This window comes from Chiloscyllium plagiosum, unplaced genomic scaffold (assembly GCF_037043375.1).
Source record: "Chiloscyllium plagiosum isolate Xiang-an unplaced genomic scaffold, Cpla_swu_hap1 HiC_scaffold_20, whole genome shotgun sequence".
NCBI classification, from domain to species: Eukaryota; Metazoa; Chordata; class Chondrichthyes; order Orectolobiformes; family Hemiscylliidae; genus Chiloscyllium; species Chiloscyllium plagiosum.
Genome location: NW_028270158.1, coordinates 15,875,920 through 15,885,571, shown reverse-complemented (window position 1 = coordinate 15,885,571; position 9,652 = coordinate 15,875,920). Strand labels below are relative to the sequence as shown.

General features: G+C 42.9%; 1 pseudogene; it reads left to right on the top strand.

Moving 5' to 3' along the window:
- The first annotated feature begins 7,823 nt into the window (after positions 1-7,823).
- LOC148146574 (cytochrome b-c1 complex subunit 8 pseudogene) lies at positions 7,824-8,116 on the top strand (annotated as a pseudogene).
- Positions 8,117-9,652: the final 1,536 nt, after the last annotated feature.

Sequence of the window (9,652 nt, the reverse complement as noted above, 5' to 3'; positions counted from 1 at the left end):
CAGCCCTCCGAAAGTAGCCCACCCAGGCCCATTTCCCTCTGACTAATGTCACCTAACACTATTGGCAATTTAGCATGGCCAATTTACCTGACCTGCACCCAGAGGAAACCCAGACAGACATGGGAGAATGTGCAAACTCCACACAGGCAGTTGTCCAAGGCTGGAATCGAACCTTGGACCCTGGGATCCATTGAGCCACTGTGCCGCCCCACGTTTCTATGCCATTAGCCTTGCCACTAGGTCTATTCAGGATGTTAAAAACAAAGCAGTCAGAAACATTGAATTGAATTGAATTCCATTCAATTCAATGTTTCCGATTGCTTTGTTTTTAACATCCTGAATAGACCTTGTGGATACTGAGAAGAGATGTTTGACCAGAGGCAGGGCATTAACCCTCTCCTTGTATTGTATTTCTAAATTCAAATGTTACAAAACTTGGGTATCACTGCTCTGAACTTGTAATTAGCTGGCACTGTAAATACAAGCACCAACCTTACATTCCCAACTTTCTTATGGTATCCTGCAATGCGGAATGGTCTGCAAAGAAAAATCCCAGAGGAAATAGACAAAAAGAGAATTCTCCCGTCAGTGCTTTTTATGAGTTTTTTAAAAATATGGTAACAAGAAATGTCTGTGATGTATGGCTACAAATGTTTGCTGTGCGTTCATACTTTATTAAAGTAAGTATTCTCAAGCGATTATTGTTTATTCGTTCACTTACTGTCACCATATTATGCAATACATGCTAATCATACTATATCTCCCATATCACAATTGCAAAATGTTAATAATAGTCTTTAGTGACATGCAACACATTAGGGCTTTTTATAAACAAGCTGTCATGTGACAATGTATCTGTTGCTATTGGCTGGCATGTGCATCCTACATGAAATAGCCTCATGTGATTAGACAGAACATAAGTAAGTGGTTGATGAATAACAGTGCCCATGAGATCATCTTGGTGTTCAGCCAAGATGTTGGGCAACCAACCATCTCCCAGGCCTCTGTTGATCTTCAGTCAGAAGCTCATGATTGCACAAGAGTGATAGTTTTCTCTTCCTTTGCTCTCCAGCTAAGCAGCTCCTCTTATGTGAGCACATGACAAAGACTGACTAGTGTAGCTCTGACATTGAGTCCCAATGCAGCCTATTTAACACCCTCAATTCTAATCAATCACCAAACCTCATGAGCTCTGTTCACATAGGCCAGATGAAAAATAAACTTGATGTTAGGTTAGATGGAGGCAATTACATTTCTGTCTCACTCCAAGAACAATGGAGAAAGCTCATCAGACTGCAGTGTTTGATACCATAATTATTAATAGCTAAGGTATGATGTCAACTCAGGAGGACCACATGGCCTAGATGGAAATGTATTATTAGTTGCCACCATTTCTTGCTGGTTTGTTCCTCTCATCCGCATTTCTTTTCATTTCCTGATAATCACTGTTTTGTATCAAATTCATTGAATGGGAATCAAAGCAGAAAATGCAAAACTTTGCTCATCTCAGTCATAGCACCAAGCAGAGCCTAAACAATTTACCACCAAGAAGTAGTAGAATCAGCAGGTTTTTCGGACAGAAACAGAGAATGGGTAGGGTGCAGAAGGAGGCTGTTTAGCTCATCATGGCTGTGCCCAGCTCTCCAAATGAGTAAGACAGTGAGTACCATTCCCCTGCCTTCTCCTTTTATCACTTGCACATCCTTCCTTCTCTGTCCATGCTTCTCAGCACATTGAAGGAAAACAGGAGAGCAGCTGGCTTTTCCGTGTCATTACCCAGAGTCCGGATGTGACCGAGAGGACGGAAAAGCAGAGAAAAATCTTTCAGAAAATCACATTGGCGAGTGGTTCAGCACATTGCAGTGGTTGCGACATTGTGCCTGACTTGTCCTTCGGACATTGCTTGCCAGTTTAGTTTGTTGGTGAATGTGCATTTCCAGTGAGAAAGTAATTCATTCACTCCTAGCACTACCTATAGTGTAAGTGCATCAAAAGTCTTTGCCAGTTGTATTTGCTGTGGATTCTGTTGATTACTTTCCAGCACCAAACGGCCATTACCATCTCAATCATTCCAATTGCAGTTACATTGTGAGCAAGCACATGTTTGCCGGGATGACCTCATTTCTTTCACAATATTAAATTGTATGATTTATTCTGCAAGCTTGGCTCGCTATACTCATTAACTCAGATACCAGAAGAAAGATATACAAATTACGTGGGCTATAGCACAACGTAAGCAGAGATTCTCTGGTGTGTGTGGGTTACCAAGAAACAGTGGTGACTTTACCCATGAAAACCTGTCCTTGGACATCAATGCAAGGCGAATTGGAGGCAAACACCCCCTCAATTATTTTTTAACACATCAGCTGCTGTGTGTGAGACATGACAAGTCATGTCTGAAGGTAAGAATTTCTGCCTGTGTGTGAGTGGAGTGGAGTGGATTATAAATCCATGTGTGGAAGAGTACAAATGCATCACAATGAGAGCTGGAGGAATTGTCTAATCACAAGGACTATTAGCAGCACATAACAGGTCTTTTCCAAGAGTATCTGAGTAAGCATGTGTAAGTGTTAGCATTGATGATACATCCATGACTGTGAGAACAGCCATATCTAAATTTCGAAGCAAATGCTATTAAGTGTAACTAGAGAACAAGCTGACTATGGGAGCACATATATACATGTGTGTAAGGCATACACTGTCTCTGTAGGTGATTATAATTGGAATGTATTCAATTTTAAAGAACTCTCAAATGCCCTCTCATGTCAATGACATTTTCCATAAGTCGATAGCATTTTTTTGGAAGCACAGTAAAAATACTTTACACTCCTGGTCTAAATGGATCAGAGTAGCTAGGTCTAGCAATTACCCCCAGTCATGGCGAATTGTTTACAGGAGAAGATATGGGTTATCAATTACATCTCTCTTCTCTATCCTCAAATGGAAACATCTGGCTTTTCAAAGGGTAAACTACAGATTAGATATAACTATCCAGTGTAACTCTGTAAACAAAAATTCTCCAGGCGAAACTATAAGAACAATTAATCCCCTCAATAATTGTACAAGAGCACTGGAAAGAATCCCTGATTGAGTAATGTATGTAGGATTATATAGAAATTATTGCAATTAAACAGGCCATTTAGCCCAACCAGACTGTGTTGGTCTTCAGCATTTAAATTGTCCCTGATCCTATTTGCTCACTTATTCCATGTCCTCTCATGTCATTCAACTACTTTTCTAACCCATATTTAAATACTGACATGGTGTTTGCCTGAAACAGCAATTCCAATAGGTACATTCCCTTAATACCCTCTGGGAAGAAATTGTAATTCCTCTTCTCACTGTCCAAAAGCCCATTTGTTCATCCCTCTCATTCTAAGCCCCTTAGTCGCTCAATTCCATTCCTCTGTCACTTTAAACACCTCCATTGAATCTTCAAGTTTTACACATGTTGTTTTAACATTTGACAATGTAGAAATGATTGTTACATGTTTTGCTTACCTTCTGGTTTGGAATGGAATGTTTTCAGGTGCAATGGCAGCAGCAATGTCTTCTTCCTTGACAAACCATGTGTGATCTCACCGAGAAACCTTTCAGGAAGTGGTGTTACACACGGGATGGATGAACCTGAAAAGCTCAGTAACGGGTACCAGTTGAACTCCTCGGGTCAAAAATGCAAATTGCTTTGACAGTTGTTTCTAACTTCTTTTCCCCTACTTTGAAGACAATCTTTTTGACCAGGGTTTACGAAATAATGGTTGGCACCATGAAATTTGCTGCTGCTGGCTAATCTAACAAGGGCATCTTGCCTGTGTGGTTGCCTCTTGCTTTGCACCCCTTTGAAAAACCCACCCATCAATGTTTTTCACACCTTTCCCAGAGGGAGATTGTGCCTGTTCTGATGCTGATGGTGCCTGGTCAACCACAAATGCTGTCACAGGATCAGATAGAAAGAAATCTGTCTCACAGGCGTGCGATTTGAGATTGCTTGCCTTTAAATATGCCTGTATCATGACATTGAAAGCCTTCAGATGTTTTTTGTGCTGAGTTTAGCGATTGTCTTGGATTTTGCTACTTTTACTGCATTCCTGTGCACATTCCCAAGTTTAGACATTGGCAGCCCAAACTGTTTTTCTCAAATTTAGTTAATGATAACGGTGCCAATGTTTACTCAAACTTGTTTTCCACTGAATTCGGATAAGCCATATTTATTCAACATGCAAGTAACATTGTCGTGTCTCCATCATTGCCAACCCAAGAAAATGTCACTTTTCAAGGACAGTTTTGCATGTTTGCTAAAATAAGTGATGACCACATTGGGTACAATATTAGGATGATTCCCATTGTAAGATAAGTGGCCACACGAGTTCTGGGATTGTCTTGCTGAAGTATTTGTGCGGCGTTAAACCTTCGCACTTAAGGCTTTTTGAGATGACACACTGCTACTCAGCAATGCAATGCAGCTCCCAGGCTGTAAGACTTGAAACCTACTGTAGACATTATAGTGGGCAAGAATGCAAAGACGCATCTTATTTCACATACTGACTTACAGCAGTAGGAGCGTTTATGCCAGCTAGTTGAACTTGGATTTTGTATTGCTGCACGTTTTGGTGATTATCTCTTCAATACCAGTCTCGGGGGTGATTGCCTCCCTCACATGAACAGTTGGACTAAGGAAGCAGATGCAAGCTTCAAGAGAAATGAGATTTATATCTCCGCAAAGGGGCTGCAAGATGATCGCCGTTATTTAAGTAAGGATGTAAATGTATTGGAAGCAGTTCAGGGAAGGTTTGCTAGACTGGAATGAATTTGACTTAGAGGAAAAGATAGGTAGGCTGGACTTGTATCTAGGAGAAAGTGAGGACTGCAGTTGATGGAAATTAGAGTCCAGAGTGTGGCGCTGTAAAAGTACAGTAGGTCAGGCAGCATCCGAGGAGCAGGAGAATCAACAATTCCTGATGAAGGGCTCTTGCCCGAAACATTGATTTTCCTGCTCCTCCTCCTTGTACCTAGTGGAAATTAGAGTCAACTTAGAGTCATAGACTCATACAGCATGGAAACTGACCATTTGGCCCAACTAGTCCATGTTCCCAAATCAAACTAGTCCCACCTGCCTGCTCCTGGCCTATATCCCTCCAAACCTTTCCTGTTCATGCACCTATCCAAATATCTTTTAAATGTTGTAATGTACCAGCATCCAGCACTTCCTCTGGCAGTTCATTCCACATATGAACCAATCTCTGTGTAAAAAAGTTTTCCTTCATGTCCTTTGTTAGACTTTCTCTCTCACCTTAAAAACATGCCCTCTCGTTTTGATGCCCCCACCCTAGGGAAAAGGCCATTGCTCTTCACCTTATCTGTACTCCTCATGATTTGATAAACCTCTATAAGGTCACCCCTCAACCTCCTACACTCCAGTGAAAGTAGTCCCAGCCTATCCAGCCTCTCTTTAGAACCCAAACTCTCCATTCCCAGCTAGACCCTGGTAAATCTTTTCTGGAGTTAGGGTTGGATGAGAGTAGACATGAGCATAGAATCCCTACAGTGAGGAAGCAGGCCATTCAGCCCAATAAGTCCACATCGACCCGCCGAGTGGCATCCCAGCCAGACCAACCCCCTATCCCTGTAACCCTGCATTTTCCCATGGCTAATTCACCTAGCGTGCACATCCCTGAATGCAATGGGCAATTTAGCATGGCCAACCCACCTAACTTGCACATCTTTGGATTATAGGGGAAAACCAGAGCACCCAGAGGAAACTCACACAGACACGGGGTAAATGTAGAAAGAGACATTTGCCTGAGGGTGGAATCGAAGCAGGGTCCTTGGTGCTGTGAGGCAGCAGTGTTAACCACTGAGCCGCCTGTGTTGTGCTGAGATTGGTGGCTTGCTTGGACCAAGGGTGGAGGAGGACAGTAATCATGGAGCTGGCAGAAACGTTTGTGGAGAAGACAGAGATGGACGATGGCCCAGATAAGCAGGGGGCAAATTGCTGCCTCCAGGCAACTTCTTGGGAATTGGTGATGTTTAGTTCCACAGGGAAGGAGAGGAGAATTAGAAATGGTCTGTAAATGAAGTGAATGGGGCTAATAACGAGACACAACACGTGGAATAAAGGTGATGACTGCTTAACAGAGTTTAAGAAGAAAATCAGAAAATATGTCCTCAATGTTGAGATTCTGCCTTTTTTAATCATTGCTGCAGTTTTCTGATTTCCTTGTATTGCCCAGCCACTGAAGGGAGCAGATAATCATGCCCATATGATCCTGAGGGTCTTTACAGATGGATGTGGAGAGGACCTTTCCTCTTGCAGGAGGATCTAGAATGAAGAGGTCACTGCTTAAGAAGAAATGGTCACACATTTGAAACAGAGGTGAGGCAAAACCTTTTCTTGCGGTGAGTCAATAGTCTTTGGACCTCTCAGACAGTGGAAGTAGAGTTTTTGAACAATTTAAGGCAGAGGTGGGTAGTTATTTTGCTAAACAAGAGGGCAGAAGGTTATCAGGGTCAGATCGAATGTCGATTTGAAGTTACAAGCAGTTCTGCCACAATCGTACAAGTGGTGCAGCAGACCTGAGGGGTTGAATAGCCTGCTCCAGCCCACTTGTTAGCACATTTGTGTATTCTCAACAACCCAATTGCCATGTAAAACAGTCAACCTTTTATTATCCAACACCAGTGGGACCAGGAATATGCCAGGTGATCAAATATTCCAGATAATCAAGAGGTCCACATAATCAATGTAAAAACACACAGTAAGGAACAGAAACATAATTCAGGTGGGTATACATATGACAGTTATATTTTATTTACAGCATAAATCACTGAAATAGCAAGGCAACTTTGGCTTAAGTAAAATTTACCATTAGAGACCCTTCTCACTCACACCCTCAACTGACTCCTCGGTGTTTGAGGAGACATTGGCTCAAACTTGAATCAACTATTGATATTTCATGTGTCTAATTTGATTAAACAACAACTAAAGGGAACTAGGTTTTAAAATCTCCAAAAAGTGGACAGAATAATGCAGTGAACTTTGGGAAATTTGATATAATGTTCCTGGGTTATAACATTGCAAAGTTTGCTATTCCTCTGTTAGCAGGTGGTTACAGTTTTGGCAACATTCAGGAAGTGGACAGCATCCAGGATTACACCACATGATCGGCAGCCTGGCCATGACAAGATTGTGGAGAAAGTGAGGTCTGCAGATGCTGGAGATCAGAGCTGAAAATGTGTTGCTGGAAAAGCGCAGCGGGTCAGGCAGCATCCAGGGAACAGGAGAATCGACGTTTTGGGCATAAGCCCTTCTTCAGGAATGAGGAAAGTTTGTCCAGCAGGCTAAGATAAAAGGTAGGGAGGGGGACTTGGGGGAGGGGCGTCGGAAATGTGATAGGTGGAAAGAGGTCAAGGTGAGGGTGATAGGTCAGACTGGGGTGGGGGCGGAGAGGTCAGGAAGAAGATTGCAGGTTAGGAAGGTGGTGCTGAATTCGATGGACTTGACTGAGACAAGGTGGGGGGAGGGGAAATGAGGAAACTGGTGAAATCCGAGTTCATCCCTTGTGGTTGGAGGGTTCCTAGGCGGAAGATGAGGCGCTCTTCCTCCAACCGTCATTTTGTTGTGGTCTGGCAATGGAGGAGTCCAAAGACCTGCATATCCTTGGTGGAGTGGGAGGGGGAGTTGAAATGTTGAGCCACAGGGTGGTTGGGTTGGTTGGTCTGGGTGTCCCGTTGGACCTTTGAAGGATATGTTCATGAGATGGTCAGTGGGGCTCACATTTAAACATTGGTTTCTGGTGGGGTTTAAGGCAGAGGGGCTGCCTCTATTATCATCAGAGCCATGATGAGAATGGAGGAGAACTTTCAAATAAGTGGCTACAAAATGGAAAACTTGACCCAGTTGCAGCACACCGTCACCTATAGCACCTCTCTCATTGACCAGAAGGCACTTGCAAACTGTTTCTTCAATGGCATTCCTAATTTTTGGAGGTGATTTAAGGATCAATTGTTACAGGATGGTCCTCCATTTAAGGTATTATTACTTATTTATATCTGGGCCATGAATGAGTATGAAATGTCACTGAGGAAGATTCCTGCCGACTCTGCCAATGATAAATAACTGGTGTCTGGAAGAGAGAATTTCTACTGATTGTACCAAGCATCTTCCTTACCAACTGTCAACTTTCACTGAAATAAATATCCTTATGGTGTTATAGTATAAACAAACCGAATTTCCCAGTAATGGGAGAAGATTCAGAAGATGAAAGAGCAAACCAATCTCTATATTGAATTCAGAGACATAAATAAGCAGAGTATAGGAGCAAATTACTGTAGGTGTGGAATCCGTACAGAAAACAAAAATTACTGGAGGTCACAGCGGGTCGGGCAGCATCTGTGGAGAGAGAGTCAAGGCTCGAAGCATTAGCTTGCTCTCTCTGCATGGATGCTGCCTGTGATCTTCAGCATTTCTTGTTTTCAATATAAATAAACAGCATTTGAAAGCCAGATTGACTCCTGCTTCTTCTTTCAATGTATCAATGAGCAGAAATTTAGGATCCACCTCATGAAACATGTACAACCGTCATTGCTGCCACACAGTGGTGAGAGTGTGCACCATTTACAGGAACCTCTGTAGCTATTAACCAAGCCTGCTTTGATAGCACCTTTCAAACCTGTGCCACCTCGAAGGACAATGGAAACTCCTCTATCTCCAAAGCAAACACTATCCTGATTTCTACACTCTTTCATTGCCATTAGGACAAAGTCTTTGAGCTCTCTTTTTAAAAGCATTGAGGGACACTTAATGGTAAGGTCCTAGGGAATGTTGCTGAACAAAGAGACCTTGGAGTGCAAGTTCATAGTTCCTTGAAAGTGGAGTCGCAGGTAGATAGGACAGTGAAGAAGGCTTTGGTCTGCTTTCCTTTATTGGCCAGAGTATTGAGTACATGAGTTGGATGGTCGTCAAAAGAGAAAATGCTGGAAAATCTCAGCAGGTCTGGCAGCATCAGTAAGGTTGTTTCGAGTCTAACTGACCCTTTGTCAAAATTGGATGGTCATGTTGTGGCTGTGCCGGACATTGGTTAGGCCACTTTTGGAATAGTGTGTGCAATTCTGGTCTCCTTCCTGTTGGAAGGATGTTGTAAAACTTGAAAGGATTCAGAAAAGATTTACAAGGATATTGCTGGGGTTGGAGGATTTGAGCTATAGGGAGAGTCTGAATAGGCTGGGGCTGTTTTCCCTGGAGTGTCGGAGGCTGAGCGGTGACGTTATAGGGAGTTATAAAATCATGAGGGGCATGGATAGCGTTAATAGGCAACATCTTTTCCCTGGGGTGGTAGAGTCTAGAACTAGTGAGTATAGGTTGAGGGTGAGGGGAAAAATTTAAAAAGGACCTAAGGGGCAACTTTTTCATGTAGAGGGTGGTGCGTGTATCGAACAAGCTGCCAGAGGAAGTGGTGGAGGCTGGGACAATTATAGCATTTAAAAGGCATCTGGATGGGTATATGAATAGGAAGGGTTTAGAGGAAAATGGGCCAAGTGCTGGTGAATGGGACTAGATTAGGTTGGGATATCTGGTCAGCATGGACGAGATGGACTGAAGGGTCTGTTTCTGTGCTGTACATCTCTATGGCTCTATGGCCCCATGACCCCTTTT